The following is a 22,969-nucleotide window of genomic DNA, read 5'->3' on the forward strand; positions in this document are numbered from 1 at the left end:
ACTAAGAAGATATAACCATGTTAATGGTGCAGCAGAAAACATATAGCACAGTGAGGAAGGTTTGTGGTACAGGATGATAGGACAGTCAAAAGGACAGTTAGAAGTGGTGCCCCCCCATAGTGGCAGAATGCTGGCTGCCCGCATACCGGATGCAGTGCCCCTGCTTTATGGGGGCACCAGACTGATTTGCCTCTCAGCCCAGTCCACCCCATAAGACTGGCTTTACGCTAACAGCGCAAGCCGGCGAGGACTCTTTCCGTGCTGTCCCCCGGCAAAGTGCTGCCTTAGGTCTGGGCCTTGTTGGTCTAGGCCAGGATACAGCGTTTTATATGGTTACATTTATTGAAGGTACAACATTTAGCAACTTATTGCTACACTTAGAGGCGCTTCTATTCTCTTTAATAGCTCCTGCTGGATTTTGATTCTAATACCCTTGTGCAGGCTGCCATTTGTGGATGGACATTTTATGGTTACAAAACCGCTGCTATAATCTTTTTATATGGATTATAAATTGAAGGACCTATAAATAAATAGTTGTGGAACAAATCATTTGAGTTTGCATTATTTCTTATGGGGAAATTTGCTTTGATATACATGTGCTTTGGATTATGCTCGCAATACAAGGTTTGACTGATATATATATATATATATATATATATATATATATATATATATATATATATATATATATATATATATATAATTTTATGAAGTTAGAACAGAAAAAGGCTATACTTTTTGCATGTTGTAGCATTAATTGTACCCTACAATGGAAACCACTAAATTCAATTATTTGGAGGTGTAGCCAAACTTATGATTAGATATATAGTATAAGTGGGATGGTCAGATGTCCACAAAATGTGGCCATACAGTGTATATGGTGAATGTATGGTATGAATATTTCTGTAGTTGAAAATCAGCTAAGCAGTTTAGATCTAATCCATTGTCTTTTAGTGGAGGCAACAGGGTTTAGATTAGTATTTGGTACTATAGTGACTACATTTCTGTGATGCAGCAAGAATAAGTGCTAAATTCCATGCATATAGAGAAGCAAATTCTTGGCCAGGATCTATATTGCACTGACAATTCTTCTCTACTGGCCTCTGTGGCTTTGTCATGTAAAGTGCATGGCAGACAGGGGCAATCAGAGCAAGGCTGCCAGACTGATGACCTACTTGTGTTCTGCATGTAAGGTGCTGGTCTCTCCCATATTGTTGTGATTATCTCAAACTGATGTATGGGAAAAGGTTGTTTCTATCAAGGTCCTGTATCTGGCACAGCAGTGTTTATCTACTATGGAAGTACGTCCTGCACAGCAGTGTGTCCATTATGCTATGTTATGTGATAGGGCTACCTTATTATTGGCTTAATAAGGACCATTCATGACTTTGATAATTCATGACTTAACAAGGTAGAACAAGTTGATTTTTTTTCAATAGCCAGGTAATAAGCGCCTAATTATGTGATTTTGTTGTCTTAGGCCCCTTTCACACAAGTGGACATGATCAGACCCTCCATTCTCCTCTATGGAACGGCGGTTAGAAATGGACATGTGTTTTTTTACACCCGCCAACATCTGATCCCATCCACTAAAAACAGATGGATAGGGATCAGAGGACAGACTCCTGGTGGAGTCTGCCCCATGTGGAAGGGGCCTAATCCAATTTAAGCATCTAATAATAATTGATTTTATCTAATTAGGGGATTTTGTAAATATCTTATGTCTTATGTATTAGGTCTTAAATGTTCTTTATATTTACTGGATTGTATTCTATATCAGACATAATTCTAACTGAGGTTTGACTTAAACCCTATGCTGCATCCTTAGGCCCCTCTCACACATGCGGATCCCAGGAGGGTCCGTATCCAGCCATCTGCTTGCTCAGCGGGGATCGCTCTGTTGATCCCCGCTGAGCCGGCGGGTGACTAGTCTGACTCTGCACACTGTGCAGAGAAGCACCAGTCAGATCTCCACTTTCCTCTACGGGGGGATCGGATGAAAACAGACCGCCTGTCCGTTTTCATCCGATCCGATGACGGATGGAAAAATAGGGTTTTCCTCAGTCAAATGTCCATTTTTCATCCGAAAATGGATGGATGAAAAACGGACGTACGGTTTGCCCATGTGAAAGGGGCCTTTCACAAAATAGCCTCAACTGGCTGTTTTGTTTTGTATTTCTTTACATGTCTGTGGTAAACCAAAACCAGCTTGAAGGAGGTCCACTGCAGGTCAAATGCGTCTGACAATGAATTCGGAATGATTATAGAGGCAATTAAATGGATGATAAATTAACACCATCACCAAAAGCCATAAGCTAGTCGACACAGGCCCTTAGACATATTAGTGGAAACCAAACACCTTGGGGCCTAGCGATCATCTATAATGAATTTGTCTCTTTCTAGAAATGTGGAGGATATTTTAAGATCACTATAATCCACACTTCCTCTTTTTCTTGGATTCTTCCGTGTGTATAACTTTTAGGGATTGTGTAGATAGGTATTGTTGTTCTGCATTTGCCATGCATTCAAAAAAATATATCCCTTTAGTTCAAGGGCATAGAGTGGATGACCGCTCTGAGACTGTGTTTGGCCTGCTATGCTTAGCGTTTCTCTACAGTGGGTCCTACTGACATGGGTTTGCATTACAGGCAAGGCTGGTCAAGCACAGCCTTTTCATGTGCTTTACATGTAAATGTATGTATTTGAGCACCCCTCCAGTTAAACACAACAAGCGGTGCCTGATAGCTTAGGGCTCAGATTAGGCATTGTTATCTGTTTACAAAAAATGTTTAAAATTACAAAACCTTGTTAAAACTTGACGAAGAAGTGCCAAACGCTAGATCATTCGGTCATTCTCCTGAGTTTACCAATCTTGCCAAAATTCACCAGCACATTCAACCCCCTGAAGCGTTCATCTGTATCCAGATCATTGCCTTTTTAAATGAGAAGTGCTGGTTTCTGTAACATTCAATAAATGTTCTCCCATAAGCAGATACTACATTTAACTATTAAAATATGAAGAATTCCTTTGAGGAGCCAAATAGCCCAACTCCTCCCAATTCTTTTTTAAGCTCTTGATGATCTGAAGATGGAATGGACTGCTCAGGTTTTCCTCTTTAATAGATTTGTATGTTAGGTTTGCCATCCTTTTTAATAAAAGTATGTCAATGCTAATATAAAAATAGTCAGGGCATCTCCCCAATTTCAGTAGAATATATTTTAACCCAGGGGCAGTACAGGGAAGTGTCAGTGAGACACTAATGCATTACAATTTCATAATTCCCCATGCTGCACCTGCATGGTTCTCTAACTTTGCTGTAGCTACGATCATCGGCTTTTATGATGGGGAAGAGATTGGGTGCAGTTCTGCTAGGGGGGGGTCTCTGTTGCCAGGAGGCGGAGGACTGTCATTGGCCACTGCTAAAGCCAATCACAGTCCTGCTAGCCCTGTCCACCATTTGGAGGAAGATGATTCGCTTGGTTGCCGCTACCAATCTCAATAAGAAGGGATTTAACTCTGATTGAGAAAACCACAATCAGGTGACAGTTTGTGCAATTACTGTTGAGCTTCTGGGAATTTTGTTGAAATTATTCTTGAACCTTTGGGTCACTTAAAACTGAATGCCTGCACTCTGTGTCCCGTTAAACCACAGCCAGTATTCAGCACAATGAAAATCACACCCAACCACTTTTTTTTTCAGCTGCGGGGCCAAACTTATGATCCTTTACACAGGCCCACTGCTTTCGGAAAATGCCCCTGACCTGAACTTATTATTGCGCATCCATTCCATATGCTGGTATGACATCACATACATTACATACAAGCACATGGGCTGAATGCGAGAGGTGGGTCAGCAGGGTGAGTGTGCCAGGACAGGTAGATGTGTCTCATCTCTGCTTCCTATCACCACTCTGCATATCACAGATGAGAAGAGTGTACAGCAGTGGAGCAGATGAGCAGAAGGGTACAGCAGTGGGGAAAATGAGCAGGAGGGGTTCAGAGGTGAAACAGAAGAGCAGGGGGTTACAGCGGGGGGGGGAGGGGGCAGATGTCCAAGAGGTACAGTGGTGGAAGAGATGAGAAGGGGGTTCAGCTTTGGGACAGAAGAGCAGGGGGGTTCAGTGTTGGGGCAGAAAAGCAGGGGGGTAGAGCAGTGGGGCAGATGTGAAAGGAGGTGTATTGGTGGGGCAGATGAGCAGGGGGTTACAGTGGTGGGGCAGGAGAACAGGGATAACAGAGGTGGGGCAGGAGAGCCAGGGGTACAGAGTTGAGATAGATGTGCAGGAGGTACATTGGTGGGGCAGATGAGAAAGTGGGTTACAGAGGTGCGGAAGATGGGTTCAGTGTTAGGACAGATGAGAAGGTGATTCAGTAGTGAGACAGAAGACCATGAGGATATGGAGGTGGAGCAGCTGTGCAGGGAGGCACAGTGGTGGGGCAGATGTGAAAAGGGGTAAATTGATGGGGCAGATGAGCAGGGTGTTACAGTGGTTTGACAGATGAACAAGGGGGTTCAGTGTTGGGCCGGATGAGAAGGGGGTTACAGTGGTAGGAAAGATGAGCAGGGGTAACAGAGGTGGGACAAATGTGCAGGAGGTACAGTCGTGGGTTCAGTGTTGGGGCAGAAGAGAAAGGAGGTACATCGGTGGAACACATGAGCAGGGGGTTACAGTGGTGGGGCAGAAGAGCAGGAGGAACAGAGGTGGGACAGATGTGCAGGAGGTACAGTCGTGGGGCAGATGAGAAAGGGGGTTACAGTGGTGGGGCAGATGAGCAGATAAGTTCAGTGTTAGGACAGATGAGAAGATGGTTCAGCGGTGGAGCATATGTGCATGGAGGTACAGTGGTGGGGCAGATGAGCAGGGGGGTTCAGTGTTGGAGCAGAGGAGAAAGGAGGTACATCAGTGGAACAAATGAGCAGGGGGTTACAGTGGTGGGGCAGATGAGCAGATAAGTTCAGTGTTAGGACAGATGAGAAGATGGTTCAGCGGTTGAGCAGATATGCATGGAGGTACAGTGGTGGGGCAGGTGAGCAGGGGGGTTGCACTGGTGGAGCAGATGAGCACGGGGGTGCAGTTCTGGGCAGATTTGCAGGGTAGTGCAATGGTGGGGCAGATGTACAGTGGTGGGGCAGATGTACAGGGGGGACAGTGATCTGAGGTGTGAAGGTGCATGAATTGGGGCTGATCTGAGGCCTGAGAGTGCAGGATGTTAACTTCTCAATACTAAAGTAGTTTTACTTTACATTTACTTTATAAAAAATCCTTTTCATGATTGAGAGTGCGAAGTTAAAAAATTTTTGTTATAAAATCGGCACGCTCAATTTCTTTGAAAACATTTTTCGGCACACTGCGCTCAAAAGGTTGCCTACCCCTGTTTTAGCCTATATAATATTTGGCCAAAAAATAAAAATAAACGTTCTATCTACACCAACCATAACATATTTTAAAGCGGCAATATTTTTTTTAAAGTAAACTTATCATACACATGAGCAAACCAAACTGAGAAGCAGAAGTGACCTTGAGTAAAAATCATATACCGAAACATTCAGGGGATTTAGAGCTACGGGGAGTTAAGAATGGTATGCAAATATAGACTTTAATTGCTCGGCCCTCTCCCAACTCCTAAGTATCCTAAATAGAGGGATGAGAATTTTACAAGAAGAATGGAGATCTGCATATACATGCAGCTTGTTAAAACTAAGGAGCTACTGATAATTCTAGCATATTCTTCTGAAGGTAGCTTCTGGTCATGTAATTGTTATACGCTCAGTCCAAATTCCTCAGATTGATAACAAGTCTACCTTAAGACCACAATGGACATATGTAGAATGAAATTCTGGCGCAAAACCCTACCTACCACATCCCTGAGAATGTTAAAGTGACTTTTCCACTTGTTTAAAAAAAAAAAAAGTTAACAAACCAGGACCTTTAGAGAGAACGATTTATACTCACCTGTTCCATCCCCATCCCTCCCATCTTCCTTCTGTTCAAGACCATCCACCTCAGAAATCATCAAATTCTTCAAACGCCTCTAGAAGTGTCAGATACCTGAACCCCCGCCCCCACTGCATGCTGTGGTTCTTTCCGCTGACCCCAGTGTCCTGTAGTAATATAGGGCATTGTGGAAGGAACCACAGAGCATAGCAGGGGACCAGGCATTCATCACAGAGAGGCTGTTTCTCTACAACAAAGCAAACATTGGAGAAATGGGAAGAGGACATGTAAGTCTAAAGCCTCTTCTTTTGCAGGTCCTGGTTCTTTACATTCTTTTAACAAAGCAATGGAGTCAGTTTAAGAAGCCTATACCCGAAGGGACCTTCCAGCATCCATGAACATTTTTTGTAAACAAACTTATAAACAGCTTATAAAGAATCATACATTTAAAAATACTGCAGGTAACAAAACATTGTTCCAAGCTAAGCTAGAACATTTGTTTCTGGTGTTTGGTTGTAGTCGAATAGTAAACAAAGCTCCACTCAAACCAAAAAAAATCGAAACTTCGAAAAATCGATCTTACAATGCCTAGCTATTACCTGGTGGAACTTAAAGATTTGCCAGAGCAACAGAAATATGTGCATTCTATGCATACATGTGATGAAAAGCTATGCCATTTGTACAATCACGCATCTAATATACTGACCAACAGAACTTAACAGAACTTAAGTCAATATTTCACCTGTCGCTTTTGTTCCACAAAAAAAGTAGTTACTTGCAAGCGAGACCATGTTTTATCGCGTTTCCATTTCTGGATTTTGCTGACTTGGACTAGAGTACAGATGAGCGGGCAGTCACTCTTTCATCCGATAAATAAGCAGCTGAGAGTTTTGTGCCATGTGACCTCCCTTGTAGCCCATCTGGTAGAGGACATCATCCGTAGTGTAAGGCACAATATGATATGACCTCAGCTCTTCATAGTACAGAGATTGAGAATAGCAACCTTTTACCATGAGTTTCACCCGTTTTCGAGAGTCTGTATAAGGGCTCTTGGTGTTGGGGGTCCCCTTGTAGTATTCATAGTTCTCCTTATCGGATTCCAGGTGGATTTTCCTGAGCAAGTTATTGATCAGCACGGACCTCCGTAAATAGATTTCGGGGTCTTCCAAGAACCGGAGCTTCTCAAGAGAGAGTTTAAGAATGCAAGTCCGGTCTTCAGGTAATATCAGGTGCTGCAGATGTAAATCACAAGGGCGTTAGTCTTTTGATAAGCTTACTAGTTCTTCTACTTAACCACATAACCACCTCCAGAAAATGTACCCCTTCATTACCAGGCCATTTTTTTCTTTTTGCCACTGCGTTATTTTAACTGACAATTGCGTGGTTTTGCAACGGTGTACACAAATGAAATTATACAATTTTTTTTCCTCCAAAAAAATAGAGCTTTCTTTTGGTGGTATTTGATCACCACTAGGTTTTTTTTATTTTTTGCGCTATAAACTAAAACAAGATTTTCTTTTTTATACATCATGGGACACAGAGTTAGGCTAATATTCATTACCTGCTGGGTTATACTTCATCTCCAGGTGAATGGACACTGGTAGACTAAAGGTCTTTAGACAGGAAGTGATCCCCTATATAACTCCTCCAATACAGGAAGTACTTCATTTTTTTTACCTCTGCAGTGATTCAAGGGATAGACCAGTCGGATCCATTTGCTACAGACTTTATATGCTTAAATAAATGGTATCCAAGCCTCGCAAAGAAGACTCAAGATCCTGCGAGGTTTTGCCTGTAATGCGGCCTTCGGGTGCTGGATCCTGTGAAGTGGAATCCTGGAAACCACAGTGCTAAAGCATTCCTGCAGGATGCTGTACAGGTCCAAGGGAGTGGACCCTAAACATGAAAAGGGTATCCAGTCCTTGAAAGTCCTCAAGTAACAGGAACCTACTATGAAGAGTGAAGATTGGGCTCTTCGTTTCTAAGCTGCCCTGCACCTGGACGGTAAGTGAAACCCCTTTATTTATTATTGTGGGGGTGTCCCAGTGATTGTAACAATCACTAAAGCTAGCTAGAGGCTGCACACCTGTGTGCGGTAACCATACGGGGGAGTCTTGGGCTAGCTGTGTGCCTTTTTTTGCTTGTGTCTGGCTGTTTTTACCTGTATGATGGGGTGGGAAACTACATGGCAAATGAGGTTTAATGCATAAAAATATAAATAATGCATTTATATATATGAAGGCAATCTATACACTGGGGGGAGAACCTCTGGGGGAATCTGGGATGGAAAAGGACCTGGGGGACCTAGTAGATGATAGGCTCAGCAATGGCATGCAATGCCAAGCTGTTGCTAACAAAGCAAATGGAATATTGGCATGCATTAAAAAGGGGAACAACTCCAGGGATAAAACATTATTATCATTGACATAATGAGGCCTTTTTTTCTATTTATCTTCTATATATCCAGGGATAAAAAGTTAATTCTCCCGCTTTACTCTGGTTATTCATACCTAGAGTATGCTGTCCAGTTCTGGGCACCAGTCCTCAGGAAGGATGTACTGGAAATGGAGCAAGTACAAAGAAATGCAACTAAGCTAATAAAGGGTCTGGAGGATATAAGGTATGAGGAAAGGTTGCGAGCACTGAACTTATTCTCTCTGGAGAAGAGACGCTTGAGAGGGGATATCATTTCAATTCATAAATACCGTACTGGTGACCCAGCAATAGGGATAAAACTTTTTTACGGAAGGGAGTTTAACAAGACACGTGGCTACTCATTAAAATTAGAGGAAAAGAAGTTTAACCTTAAACTACATAGAGGGTTCTTTACTGTAAGAGTGGCAAGGATGTGGAATTCCCTTCCACAGGTGGTGGTCTCAGTGGGGAGCATCGATAGTTTCAAAAAACTATTAGATAAGCACCTGAATGACCGCAACATACAGGGATATACAAGGTAATACTGACATATAATCACATACATAGGTTGGACTTGTGTCTTTTTTTCAACCTCACCTACTATGTAACTATGTAACTCTATGATGATGCACAACATTGTGCCATTTAGCCTTGGTTAGCCATGGCGCATGCGTGTTCTCAAGAGCCCTGCTGGCCTCAGCAGTTTGTTTGGCTGGCACGGCGCATGCGACTTCGCCGCACATGCACCATAGCCTTTATCTAGGCGCATGAAGCTTTGCGTCCTATGCCAATGCATCCACTCCCAATCACCTTGACTGTGCATGTGCGTACACACAGAACATTCCGGCGCACAGCCAGCTTATTTAAGCTGTGTATGCCAAGCTGTGGGACACAGAGCAGGCTCTGAAACAGGCACCTGCAGCAGTTCATTTTCGCCTTACCAGGTTCACGTGAGTCACCAGGTGTTGCTTGGCGGGCTAAAGATGCTTAGCAGGATTGTTGCATAGGGGCTTGGTGAGCCCTATTAAAGGGTCTCCCTTCTGAGGTGTTTTAATACTACACCCAGGTACTCCTGTTTTGTGGCTAGTAAATATCTTCAAAAAAGAGGAGGGGGACTAGCACTACAGAGAAGGGCACACTTATGTCATCAGTAGTTCCTGATGAACCTAGTCGTATCCCAAGTGTTGTATCCCCTGAAGGACCAGAGGCTTCTGGGCAATCTGAGCCGCTGCCCCTGTCTGGGATTGTGCTTTACCCTTTATCACTAAGGATGAACTGTCCTCAGCCCTGACTGGGTTAGAGCAGGGGATTGCTGGCATGATTGCCTCCATCCCGCAGGGTGACAAGAAGCATGACAGATCCCCCTCCCCAGAGCCTCCTAGTCTGGAGCAGGAATGGGTTGAGGATGGGGAAGAGCTTAAAGCTCAGGATTCTGTAGATGACCTGGAGGATGAATCTTCTTCTGAGCAATCTGGAAAAGAAGATATCCAGCTGGTGTCTGCCTCTCAGTCACAAAGGCTTTTGTTCTGACTCTTACCGAAATGGTTCATTCTGCCTTTAAGTTGCCTCTTGCAGATGTTACTTGGCCTCCCTGGTCCCCTTTGGGATCACTGAGGCCTCTTCAGGCCGCACAGGCTTTCCCCTTACATCCTCTGTTGGAACAGGTGGAGTATGGTGATTGGGAACATCCTGACAGGATTTTTGTTCCTCTTAAGAGGTTTTCCCTTTTATATCCCATGGATGAAAGTTTGTTAAAGCGGAGTTCCACCCAAAAATGGAACTTCCACTTTAAGTGCAGGGACCTCCTGATATGGCACATTTGGCATGTCATTTTTTGGGGGGGGCAGATACCCTATTTTTAGAAGGATCCAGCTCCCACTTCCTCCTTCTTCTAAACCCAGCACCTTTTGAGGGGATGCCCCCACTCCATTGGGTGGGGGGAAGGCTGCTGCACTTTGCGGACATTTGGAGAACAATAGTTCAGGATGAGTGGGTTCGCCTCGACTATATCCCGTGGTTACAAGCTGGAGTTGTGGGGGGTTCCCCCTCAGAGGTTTTTAAGCTCCAGCATTCCCTCGGATCCTTCAAAAAGAGACTTATTGCTTCAGGCACTACATCTAGTGCATCAAGGAGTGATTGTAGAGGTTCCTGTACCTGAAAGGGGCGCAGGGTTTTACTCAAACCTATTTACGGATCAAAAACCAAATGGGAACACAAGGCCGATTTTGGACCTAAGATCCCTGAACTAGTATCTACTGATCCAGTCCTTTTGGATGAAGACTGTCTGCTCAGTAGTAGCCTCACTCCAGATGGGAGACTTTCTAGCCTCCATCGATATAATAGATTCATATTTACATGTACTTATCTTTAAGCCTCATCAGAGGTTCCTGCGATTTGCAGTAGAGGAATGTAATTTTCAGTTTGTGGCTCTACCCTTGCCCTGAGTGTTCACAAAGGTCCTATCACCAGTACTGGGTCTTTTAAGGGCCTTAGGGATCCTGGTGCTCGGGTATCTGGATGACCTACTGCTCAGACATCACTCACTGCAGGCTTTAGAACTGAGCATAACATGCACAGTGCGGTATTTGGAAAGCTTAGACTGGATCATAAATACCGAAAAGTCAACCTTGATACCAGCTCAAAGTCTAAAGTAGTTTTAGGTCTGATCCTAGATACGAATACAAGCAAGAGCATTCTTGTCCACCTGCAAGGATCTTTTCCCTGAAGAATCAGATGTGTCAGATCAGATGTGTCAGATAAGGGGCACCAGACAACCCTCCGCTCTGTCTTCTAGGGAGGATGGTCTCCTCTTACGAGTCGGCGCCCTATTCCCAGTTCCATTCCAGGCATCTACGACAAGACATCTTGTTGGCTTGAAACAGGAGAGGACAAGCCCTGGATTATGCAATGTTCTTATTGCCTCAGGCACGCTTAAGCCTAAACTGATGGTTGCAGGATCAGAACCTGCGGAAGGGAAAATCGTTCCTCCTGGTAAGTTGGAGAGTACTGACTACAAATGCCAGTCTATCAGGCTGGGGAGCGACCCTAGAGGGGCTCACAGCTCAAGGGAAATGGTCAAAGACAGAACAGATCCTGTCCATCATCCTGGAATTACGGGCAGTAAGACTGGCCCTACGGTCATGGATGGTGGAGCTTCAGGACTGCCCTGTCGGGGTTCAGTCCAACAATGGCGTTGCAGTGGCCTCTATAAACCACCAAGGCTGTACCAGGAGTCATTCAGATCTGAAGGAAGTGAACCACATACAAGCCTGGGCAGAGGGATTTGTCGGCAGTCCATATCCTGGGAGTAGATACCTGGAAGGCAGATTATCTCAGCCGCCAGCAAATCTACCAGAGGGAATGGTGCCTACACCCAGAAGTGTCCCAGGAAATTTGCCAACGTTGGGGATGGCCAGAGGTCGCCCTAATGGCATTCAAGTTCAACAACGAGCTACAGCAGTTTGTTTACCGAACAAGAGCCAGTACTCCCTGGTTTATGCTTTCCCTCCGATCCCTCTCCTTCCACATTTCTTTGGCAGGATTCGGAAAGAGGGAGTTCCAGTCATTCTGGTGGCACCAGCCTGGCCCAAAGGGCCCTGGTTCCCAGAAATTGTGAGACTAACAATAGACGAGCCATGGACGCTTCCATGGCGCCCCGATCTACTGTCTCAAGGTCCTATATTCTACCCCAATTTACAGTCTCTAAATTTGACGGCATGGTTATTGAATCCAGTATGTTAAAGGACCGTGGCATCTCGGGACAAGTGGTGTCTAGCCTAGTGAATGCTAGAAAAGCTGTCACTAGGAGGATCTATCATCAGGTCTGGAGACTTATATTGCTTGGTGTGAAGCCAAAAAATAACATCCTCAGAAATATGTGTTTGGGAGAATTCTCTTTTCTACAGTCAGCTGTGGGAATCAAATTGGCTTTGAGTACAATTAGAGGTCAAGTTTACGTCATATCAGTATCCTTTCAAGGACTTTAGCCTCCCATTCACTGGTCTGAACCTTTATGCAGGGGGCAATTCGCTTGCTTTCCCCCATTAGGTCACCTATGTGTCCTTGGGACTTGAACTTGGTGCTGTCGGTGTTACAGAGACAACCATTTGAACCTATCAAGGAAATTTCATTAGACTTGCTGTCACGCAAGCTAGCCTTCCTGATGGCTACCACCTCAGCTAGAAGGGTGTCGGAGTTGGTGGCCCTTTCATGCAGGGAACCATACTTGATCATCCAGCACGACAGGGTCTTGTTACGACCTGTTCCATCCTTTTTGCTAAAAGTGGTGTCGGCCTTTCATTTAAATCATGACATTATTTTGCCTTCTTTTTTCTCTCAGCCTCATTCGGCGAAAGAGAGACGACTGCATTCTTTGGACATTGTCTGTGCAGTCAAGGTTTATTTGTCTAGATCTGCGGAGATCTGAGGATCAGACTCCTTTTTTGTTTTACCAAAAGGGACCTAAGAAGGGCAGGCAGCTTCCAAAGCTTCCATTGCCAATTGAGCCCGTCAGGCCTACGGTCTGAAACTTAAAGCTCCTCCCTTTAGGGTGAGAGCTCGTTCTACCAGTGGTGTAGGAACCTCCTTGGCTTTTCACCATCAGGTATCTATGGCTCAGATTTGTAAGGCTGCTTCCTGGTCTTCAGTGCACAAAATTTTAGTGGATGTTCAAGCAGCCGAGGATTCGGCTTTCGGCCGCAGTGTACTGCGGGCTGCCGTATAAGGTCTAATGGCTATTGTTTGGCAGGGTGTCTCCATCCCCTCCAAGGCTATCGCTCTGGGATGTCCCAGCAGGTAATGAATATTAGCCTAACTCTGTGTCCCATGATGTATGAAAAAGAAAATAGGATTTTTTCATCATATTTACCTGTAAAATCCTTTTCTTTGAGTACATCATGGAACACAGGGATCCCTCCCCTCTTTTGGAGGATTCAGTGTTTGTTACAAAACTGAAGTACTTCCTGTATGGGGGGGTTATATAGGTGATCACTTCCTGTCTAAAGACCTTTGGTCTACTAGTCTCCATTCACCTGGAGATGAAGTATAACCCAGCAGGTAATGAATATTAGCCCCATGATATACTCAAAAGGATATTACAAGTAAGTATGATGAAAAAATCTTATTTTTTTTAGTTTATTTTCTAAAACATCCAATAAAAAAAATTTAATAGGGTGTATAGGGTGTATATATACTGGATTTTTTATTTATTTTATACTAGTAATGGCAGAAATCAGCAAACTGACAAACAATCAGTGGAACTGTGATAGTATGGTGGGCAATCTGACACTAACTGACACTTTGTAGCAACCTATAACACTAATACAGTGATCAGTGCTAAAAATATGCACTGTCACTGTACTAATGACACTGGCTGGGAAGGAGTAAATGTGTGCCAAACCAGTGTTTATGTGTGCACTGTAAGGTGCTTTCACTAAGGGGTGTTCCAGTTTTTTCCCCTGCTTTGCAGGGAAACAAAAATTGGCACATTCCTGCTGACAGGACAGAGCTCTGTATTATTTACATTGACAAAGCTCTGTCTGGTCTTCCTACTTGCCGATCAGCAGGTGCTGACAGTCAATCGTTGTTTTGCACATGCTGACTGGCTTGTGCTGTGACTAATCACAGCTGGTGCGTGGGCCCCCTACCTGTAAGTGCCAGATCTTCGCTCCCCACCACTCTATTCAGAAAATTTTTTATTGCTGTCATTGAGTGTCTGAGTGGCCAGTCCCTCAAATAACATTGCTGTAACACTGATACATGGGGAACATTTCCCTTTGCTCTGGGGATAGAACAGAGTGATAGGGGAAAAAAAGAAGATACTCCAGACTGGAGATGAAGAGAATTGTATTGAGCCGTTGCTTTGACCTCCATGGGCACACATTTAAGCTGAACTACAGGCAGAAATAGAAACACATTTTTAATATTTGTGTACACATTATAAAACCATTTATTGCATTTTTACATAAAAACTAGCATAAGTACCTAAAGCTGGCATTATAACTGTAGATTTTAAATGAAAAAAATGCTTATTTTTAGCACATACGTTTTTCTAAGAGATAAAGGGGCGAATTCAACAATTGCTTTCTACCAGAGTGACTGGAAAAATTGAAGGACAAGGATGAAAATGTTTTATTGCATTTAATGGTAACAGACAAATTTCTATTCCTAAATTGTCTCCGGCCAAGAAAAATCGTAACTAGTGTTATGCCAAAGTTACTTTGGAAAGAGAACAGGCTTTACCATAAAACATTGTTTGTTCCTTTAAATTAGATATTTGAAGGATTATATCCCTTAAGGCCACATTGGCACACTCCCAAATTGTCATGAAGGAGGATGTTGTATGGAAAAAAGTCTAAAGTAATATCCTCTTAATAATGATGGTGTAATGAGTGCCTAAAGGTCACATGCAACATTATATTACATTTGCACACTATGAAGTCGTCACTCTAACATTGAGACAATGAAATGGTACTTGAAGAAAAGTTGTTTGAAATTAGTCAAGTCCATGAAAGTACAATTCTTGTCTAAATGTTTGAAGGAAATTCTACAGGTGTAAGGCCAACTTTACTCTGACCTGATATTAGCCCCCTGGAAACCCCAACACAGTAGCACGTAGACTAGAAAGGTGAAGATCACCTTGGGCCAATTTTAGTGCTTTATCAGTTTGACACTGTGAGTTTGCTGACCTAATTAGTGTAGTAATATGTGATCATTTCTACCCTGTGCCAACATATACAATATCCACAATTTGATATCCCATGTGGGTGGGGCCCAGGAGAACAAAACCATTCTCCTGGGCCCCATCCACATGGGATGGTAGGATGGAAGGTAAGACCCAAGCTAAAATCTTGGACAGCGAGATGTTTTCGTTTTTTACAAATTTGCAAAATGTATTTTTCCCACTTAATTTCTCACCATGCTATGTTGACAATTATATGTATTCTTTGATAATTAAATTTTTTAACACAGTAGACTCACTTTTGGAAAACATCCTTGGCAATCTTGATGTACATTTTCTTCTTCTGCATATTTCCTCTTAAAGTAGGCTACTTTCGACGTTGTTAATGGATTTGTCTTTCTTATGATAGACCTACAATATAAACAGAAAAGTATAATATGTGCAGCACCCTCTAGCATTAGGAAGGTGCTAGTAATAGGATGTTTACTAGGAGACTGTCAGCACAGGCAAATTTAGGCAGGCCTATGCTGTAAGCTAGGCCTTTCTATTTGAATCTGGGGGCTGGGAGTGGTTAGTGTAGCAGTAGGTGTGACCACCTATGCACTAGTTCTGAGGCGCCTCCCCTGCTTCCAGGGAGAATGTTCTGGAAGAGGGGCAGGGCCCAGGACTAGAGTGGCAGGTAGCTCATGTGGGAGCCCTGACCAATCCCCAACTGGTATTGGCAGGGGGCGGGCCTCCCATATAAGCTGAGGTAACATGCCACTGGGGAGAATTGTTGGCTGAGTGAAGTGGAGGATGGAATACTAGACAGCAGAAGGAGAGCACCCCATCTGATCACAGGAGGAGGCCCAAGGAGAGCTGTGAAGGAACTTTGCCTCTACATGGTCATTGGCACTGTCTTTATCATCATGTGGTCATTGATAAAGAACTTCTGGAGCAGAAGGGGCAGGTGAAGCTGTCTCAATGTATGGTCCAGTCAAGCTCTCCAACAAGGACTCAGGGCAGAGAAAGGTCGGTGGGTGTACCACAGTTGAGGGCTGAAGGTGCCAGGAAGTCTGTGAAAGAACTTTGCTTTCACACGGACATTAGCAAAGTATTCATCATTACACGGTCAATTATGGGGAGTCCTGGATCAGAAGAGAGACTGTGGGGATATGTGTCAAATCGATGTGGCCTGAGGGAACAGGATTTGCAAGCTGGGCTGGCTGGGAACAGTAGTCCACCGTTCTACATGTGCTTATAAACTACTAGGCCTCCGGGGAGAGGTGCTGCAGGCCTCTGGTCTAGTAGCAGTCAGCAACCAGAGCCAGCTTTAAGGATTTATTCCGAGTGGGTCCTTCTTGCTTACAGAAGAATATGTGTCATTACTTCAGAATAAGTTTGTTGCAGGAGGGGAACTATAGGATAAGCTTTATGCAGGAGGAGAGGAGTTCTAGGAACATCACCCGTACACAGTCAAGAATGATGTCCTCATTCCTTACACGGTAATGGATGAAGAATGCCTAGAAGTTATAGTCTGCAGAAGTTAAGCAGAGGAGGAACAACAGTCTGCATGGTGATGCAGGAGGAAGATTATAGCAATTAATCAATGCACATCATCTCTTCTTATTCTATGTGCTAGTGTGTGAAATCTTTAAAATATGATGGCAAATGAACTATCCTATGGGCATCCCATATACCCTTTTCCCCAACCAAGTTGTACCCCCCAATAAACAAAAAACAAAATCAGCAAAAGAGTGTTCATTGTCTCTGCAAGTGATATATGGAGTCTGGCAGTGGGATGATTTGGTGGATGTTTGTTACTAGTGGCAAGTAAGCCGCTACATATGTAAAGCTGATCACTAAAAACCCATCGAGTAGATACCATTACAATGTTAATGTCACTTTAAAGGCCTTTTAATACAGTATTTTTAAATGTGCAGCTTTCATTGAAATAATGTTGGTCCTGCCATGAAAGTCCTTGTTTCAGAAAGTTTTATTATAGGAAGACATTCTGTCCCTGTCTCCCAACAGTAATCCTGTGTTGTCACCCTTCACATGGGCTTCTGAGAAAGACAACAAGTGGCCATAACAGTTGTCTCCATAAAAAAAAAAAAACACAAGAACTGGCTTTATGTCAAGGCCTGGGCTTGGAAATTTAGACCATGTTGACTATCCTGCCCCTTTATGAAAGTGATTCCAGACCAGTACCTATGAACGTGCATTAAAGGTCACAGAGTAGAGTGATAGCAAAGGCTATTTTGGGGGGATGAAGGATCTCGTTATCTGAATATGTTCAATTACCAAGCAAGCCTGGGAGCATAGCAAATCAATGTTGCCAGTCTCATAGTGCTCTTTAATATTTCAGTTGTATGAAGCATTTGGCAGGTGCATGTTAATCCCTGCTAAACTCTCCCCAAATGAGAAGTTTGTGTGCACTGAACCAAAAGCCAGCATTGACACAACAGAGCCGTATGTAACTTATGTAGAGGTCTGCTATATTCCAGTCCCAGTATGTTTTGTTATCAGTTAATTAAGACTAAATTATCATATTTTTTTCATGAACCTGACAGCTTAGAAAAGTAAGTTGAAGGTGCCGGCCCCAGGGCTGTCATCAGTACCTGATGAAACACTAACCAGGAACAAGCATGAAGCCAGTGAGGTTTCATGAAAGCTAATTACCTAGCCTGAAAGAGGCGGTATAGCTTTTAACTGAAATGTTACATTTGTACAAGCAAGCTCATAGATCTTACTGAATAAACACTAAAATCATCATATTTTATTTCCATGCCTGTCATTGCATGGATATTTCATTTAGTAAAAAAAAACTTTTTGGTAGACGTTTCAGTTTTACCTAGACCAGAGATCATCCACCTTAATCCTTGGGCCTTGTACAAGTGGGTTTCTGTATGCAGGAGCAATGTGTACAACAAGCATTTGCAAGGCTTTCAGCCAGCTTTGGGCATCATTTTGGAAGCTTTAAAGAAAGGGTTCTCAAACCTTCTAAATAAGGGGCCAGTTCACTGTCCTTCGAACCTTAAGAAAGCCAGACTATGGCCAGCAGGAAGAAAATATGACCTAGTGTCAATGGTCAATAAGAGTAAGCAATTCTCCAGACTTGATGGTCATTAGGAGTAAACAAATCCCCTAGAGTTGCTTAGAATTGGAAATAAACAATGACCTACTGCCTGTGGTTACCAAGGTAGGAGGAATAATGAATGCCCCATCATTTTTGTAATTGGGAAAAATAGTGTCCGTCCCATCATTGGTGTCAATGGGAGGATGATGCCCCATTGTTGTTATCAATGGAGGGAATAGGAACACATATTTGATGTCAATGGGAAGATTAGTGTCTCATCATTGGTGTCAGAGGGAGGGGATGGGATTTGCATGTTGTTTGTCTCAGATGGAGGAAAAGTGCTCGAAAGGCCAGTTCAAGGAAAGCAAAGGGCCACCAACAGGCTAACGGTCCACAGTTTGGAGACCACTGTTCTAACCCCTTGTCTACCAAGCTACTTTTTTAGGCTGGATTCACTCTATTGTGAATTTTATGCGGGTTTCTCCGCATCCAATTTGCATAGCAGGAGATTGTTACCGACTCTCTATGAAGCCAGTTGACACATCTTCAGAGCGGCTCCAGTGCGAATCGCACAGGAGTCCTGTACATCTTTTGGTCAGTTTCAGGTCCAAACTCTGACGCACCTGAACCAGTGAATGGAGTCCTTGCTTTAGTGTGAACCCAGCCTCAAACATTATGATATCCAAGAGGGTTTTGATGAATCAAAGTATCGAAGTAAAAGCATCAGCATGATTGTCAGCAGTTTAAGACGCAGAGCTCAGTAATGGCAGCCTCCATGTTTCTCTCAAGGCTGATTGCCCACAACAACCACGAATAGGGACCCCTGTGTGAAAACAGTTTTGTTTGTTTGGTTGGGGCATCATGTTAATGCCACCATGGCAGTGGAGGGGGTCCCAGCAATTTCCAAATTCCCATCTAGTTTAAATTGTCTTGTAACTCCCATAGGGCCATTGTACAGCCTCAGAGTATTCACCAATAGCAGTCAACTAATTTAACAAAGGGCTCCTTAATTGTGGCCCCTGACCTCACTAAAGGGCCACACATGATATTTATGTATATGTAATTATATGGAAAGTTGGGACTGCTGACATGCTACAAGGAACAGTGAGATATTGCAGACATATCATAGGAATTGTTAAAGACTCTCCTATTCTCGATCTACACCTCCTCCCTGGGTCAGCTGATAGCCCCCCATGGCTTTCAATATCCTTTCAACGCTGATGACACCTAAATCTATCTCTTAAATCTTCAGCTTACAACATCAGTCTCCTCACACATCACTAATTTACTGACCGACATATCAGTCTGGATGTCATACCACTTCCTCAAACTCAACCGGTCCAAACCCAAGTTCATAATATTCCCTCCCCCATGTGCCCCTTTCCCTGACTTCTCTATCAAGATCAATGGCGCAACCATCCACCCATCCTCACATGCCAAGGTTCTAGGTGTAATCCTGGACTCTGAACCCTCCTTTCAGTCCCACATCCAATCACTTTCCAAAGCTTGCTTCTTCAACCACTGCAACATCTCCAAAATACACCCCTTCCTAACCAATGACACCACAATGCTCCTAATACACTCCCTGGTTATCTCTCACCTCAACTACTGCAACTTCCTCCTCATTGGCTTACCTTTACATAGACTGCCCCTTCTTCATTTTGTCATGAATGCTGCTGCCAGACTCATGCATCTTACCAACCGTTCAGTGTCTGCCACCCCTCCCTGCCAATCCCTCCATTGGCTGCCACTCTCCCAATGAATAAAATTCAAAATACTTACAACAACTTACAAAGCCACCCACAACTCGACCCCAGCCTATATCACTAACCTAGCTTCAAAATACCAACCAAATCATTCTCTTTGTTCCTCCCAAGACCTCCTGCTCTCTAGCTCCCTTGTCATCCCATCCCATGTTCGCTTCCAGGAATTCTCCAGAGCTTCTACTATCCTATGGAATTCCCTACCCCAATCTGTCCGACTATCTCCTACTCTGGCAATCCCTGAAAATTTTTCTCTTCAGAGAAGCCAATCCTGCCTCCACCTAACAACTGTATTTTCATTTTCTCCATCAGCTCATCTCCCACAGTTATTTCCTTTTGTATCACTTGACACTCCCTTTTAGATTGTAAGCTCTAATGAGCAGGGCCCTCTGATTCCTCCTGTATTGAATTGTATTATAACTGTACTGTCTGCCCTCACATTGTAAAGTGCTGTGCAACTGTTGCCACTATATAAATCCTGTATAATAATAATAAAAATAAGGCTGCGTACATGCCACAAGAGATGGTCAAAGACTGCAGGCATAACAGCAGTTGTTAGAGACTCGGGATATCCATAAGGAGACAAATTACGTGAGACTTCTGGAGATCACTTTTCTTACAGCCTGTTAATAGGGCTCAATCCGAACATAAGTTTGGGCCAATCTTTCGTTGTTCGGACGTTCGGCCCCCTGAACTGACCACAATGCATTGCGGTGCTAAACCATGCATTGCGAGCCCTGATTAGCTAAAGCAGTGAAAGCTTCAGCCAATCAGGGCACAGAGCGCTGTCAGAGTCATGATTGGACACTGTCATCATGACTTTATCCAATCATGACGTATTCCTGCCCCACGGTATAAAAGTATTCTTTCAATGGCAGCCATTTTCAGTGTGATTTTGGCATGGAAAGAGATAGAACAGGGCTCTGTTCAGTGGTATTAGTTAGTGTGTTATACTGTGCTATTTTGCCTCAATTGCCAGTGTAGAATATTAGCTTAGTGTCAGCCTAGGAATAGTGTGAGTGTAGTGAGGGTGACCATCATTCAGCTTTGCATATTGTGCAGCTAGAATAGGGACAGCTCAGATAGTTTCACTGTAGTGTAGTGAGACCATGTCAGTAAACTTGACATTAGTGTATAGCTAAAGTAGGGACAGTTCAGATAGCGTCAGTGTAGTGACGGTTGAACACCATCTATTTGATTGCGTTACTGACAATTTAACGGCATTTACTTCTGTGTGTGTTACTGCCAGTTTAAGCCCATATAGTTTTGTGTGCGTTACTGCCATTTTAACGCCATAAAGAATAGTTTTGTGCGAGTTTAGCGCCCTTTACTTCTGTCTGCGTTACTGCAAGTTTAATGTCATATAGTTCTATGCGTCACTGTACGTTTGGCGCATTATATTGCAGTATATTATAATGTATCCATGGAGTGTTTCTATGTAGTGTGAGAACTCAAATTAAAGTGCACCAAATACCACTTTACATTGATTAAAGTGCATTTACGTACAGATTTCCACGTCTTCTTTACCTTTGCTTATAAGCACTGCCCCCTCCCTCCCAATAATGTCTGGGAGAACAGCAAGGAGAGGCAGATGTTCCTTTGGCATTGTAAGGGGGCCAGCAACAAATGTGCCCACAGGCAAAGGTGGACGTGGTGATCAGTCCCCAGGCAGGGCATCATTTCCTCTGTTTAGTGAGTTTGCCTGTGCTATCCAGCTACAGCATGCAAAGGAGGTGGTGGACTGGCTTACTAAAACTTCCTTATCTTCCTCATCCTCTGTCATGCAAGCAGAGACAAGTCCCTCTGCAGTCCCCTGGATCTGAGGTTGAGGAAGAACGTCATCTCCCAGGGATACAGTCTGGAGTTTTCAGAGGCCCCCCAAGCAGATTTTATGTTATGACCCTTCCAAAGGACCAACAAAAAGCTTCTGCAATGATGAGCCTGCTACAAGATCTGATTCAACAAGAGGTGATTATCCAGGTCCCAAAACATCAGGAAGGCAGAGGCTTCTATTCCCACATCTTCTTGGTGAAAAAGCCTTCGGGAAAGTATCAGTTGATTCTGAATTTAAAAATCCTATACGGATCAATCTGTTCCAAACATTTCCGGATGGACACGATCCATTCAATAATGAAGTTGCTAACTCCAGACTGTTTCATGGCATTCCTAAATCTAAGGGACTCCTATTTATATGTCCTGATAGCTCAAGCTTCCCAACGCTTTCACCGCCTAGCCTTCAACCTGGGGACTTCAGTTTGGCATCTCCAATTAAGAGCTCTGCCGTTCAGACTTTCATCCTCTCCCAGGATCTTTACAAAAATAATGGCAGAAGCCCTGGAGCCTCTGAAGCTAAGAGGGATTTCGGTCATTCCATACCTGGATGACCTGTTGTTTTTCGTGGACTCCAAAGAGAATTTCTCCATGACGGATTGAGAAGGAACTGGCAGCCAGAAGCCTGAAAACCCAGGTGGCGGCTGTATCGTTTTTTTTTTTTTAGAAGACTATCCAGAGAGGTCTTAATTTCAAGATTGTTTAGGGAACATGCACAAAATAAGCCAGTGTCACTTAAAGTTTTTCCCAGTTGGGATTTGTCTGTTATTTTAAAGGGTCTCGCGGGAGCTCCGTTTGAACCCGAAGCATCCTTAAAAAACGTAGTCCTTAAAACTATTATTTTGGTAGCCATCGCGTCAACAAGAAGAGTCAGCGAGCTTCAGGCCCTGGCAGTCACAGAACATTTTCTAAATGTTCTTTCAGACAGTGTAATCCTTCAAACAGATCTAGCTTTCCTGCCTAAGGTTTCTTCGACTTTTCACTGTTCACAGGAAATAGTCTTGACCACTTTCTCCTCAGCTCCTGCCAACCCAGGAGAAGAAGCTTTCCACACATTGGATGTGAGGAGGTTCCTGCTACACTTTCTAAGGGTCACCTTAGAATGCAGTAAAATCAAACGCTCTCTTCGTGATTTTCTCAGGCTCACATGAAGGGGAGAAAGCTCCCAAAAGCACGCTGGGCAGATGGCTTAGATGGACAATCACGGAGGCCTATAAAGTGAAGGGAGAAATACCCCCCTCAGGTATTTCTGCTCATTCTACAAGATCAACGGCAGTTTACTGGACA

The 22,969-nt window shown here is 43.7% G+C and overlaps 1 long non-coding RNA gene across 1 annotated transcript in view; it reads right to left on the reverse strand.

The window, feature by feature from the left end:
- Positions 1-666: 666 nt before the first annotated feature.
- The window catches only part of LOC143942935 (uncharacterized), a 42,422-nt gene continuing 20,119 nt past the window's right edge, over positions 667-22,969 (reverse strand). The window contains exons 3-4 of the long non-coding RNA XR_013264861.1: positions 15,331-15,442; positions 667-7,169 (exon numbers count right to left, since the gene is read on the reverse strand). This is a non-coding gene — a long non-coding RNA (uncharacterized LOC143942935). The remainder of the gene's footprint in view (positions 7,170-15,330; positions 15,443-22,969) is intronic.

The sequence above is a fragment of the Lithobates pipiens genome, unplaced genomic scaffold, assembly GCF_037356315.1.
Source record: "Lithobates pipiens isolate NorthernLeopardFrog02 unplaced genomic scaffold, aLitPip1_a1.2 Scaffold_30, whole genome shotgun sequence".
In the NCBI taxonomy this organism is placed as follows: Eukaryota; Metazoa; Chordata; class Amphibia; order Anura; family Ranidae; genus Lithobates; species Lithobates pipiens.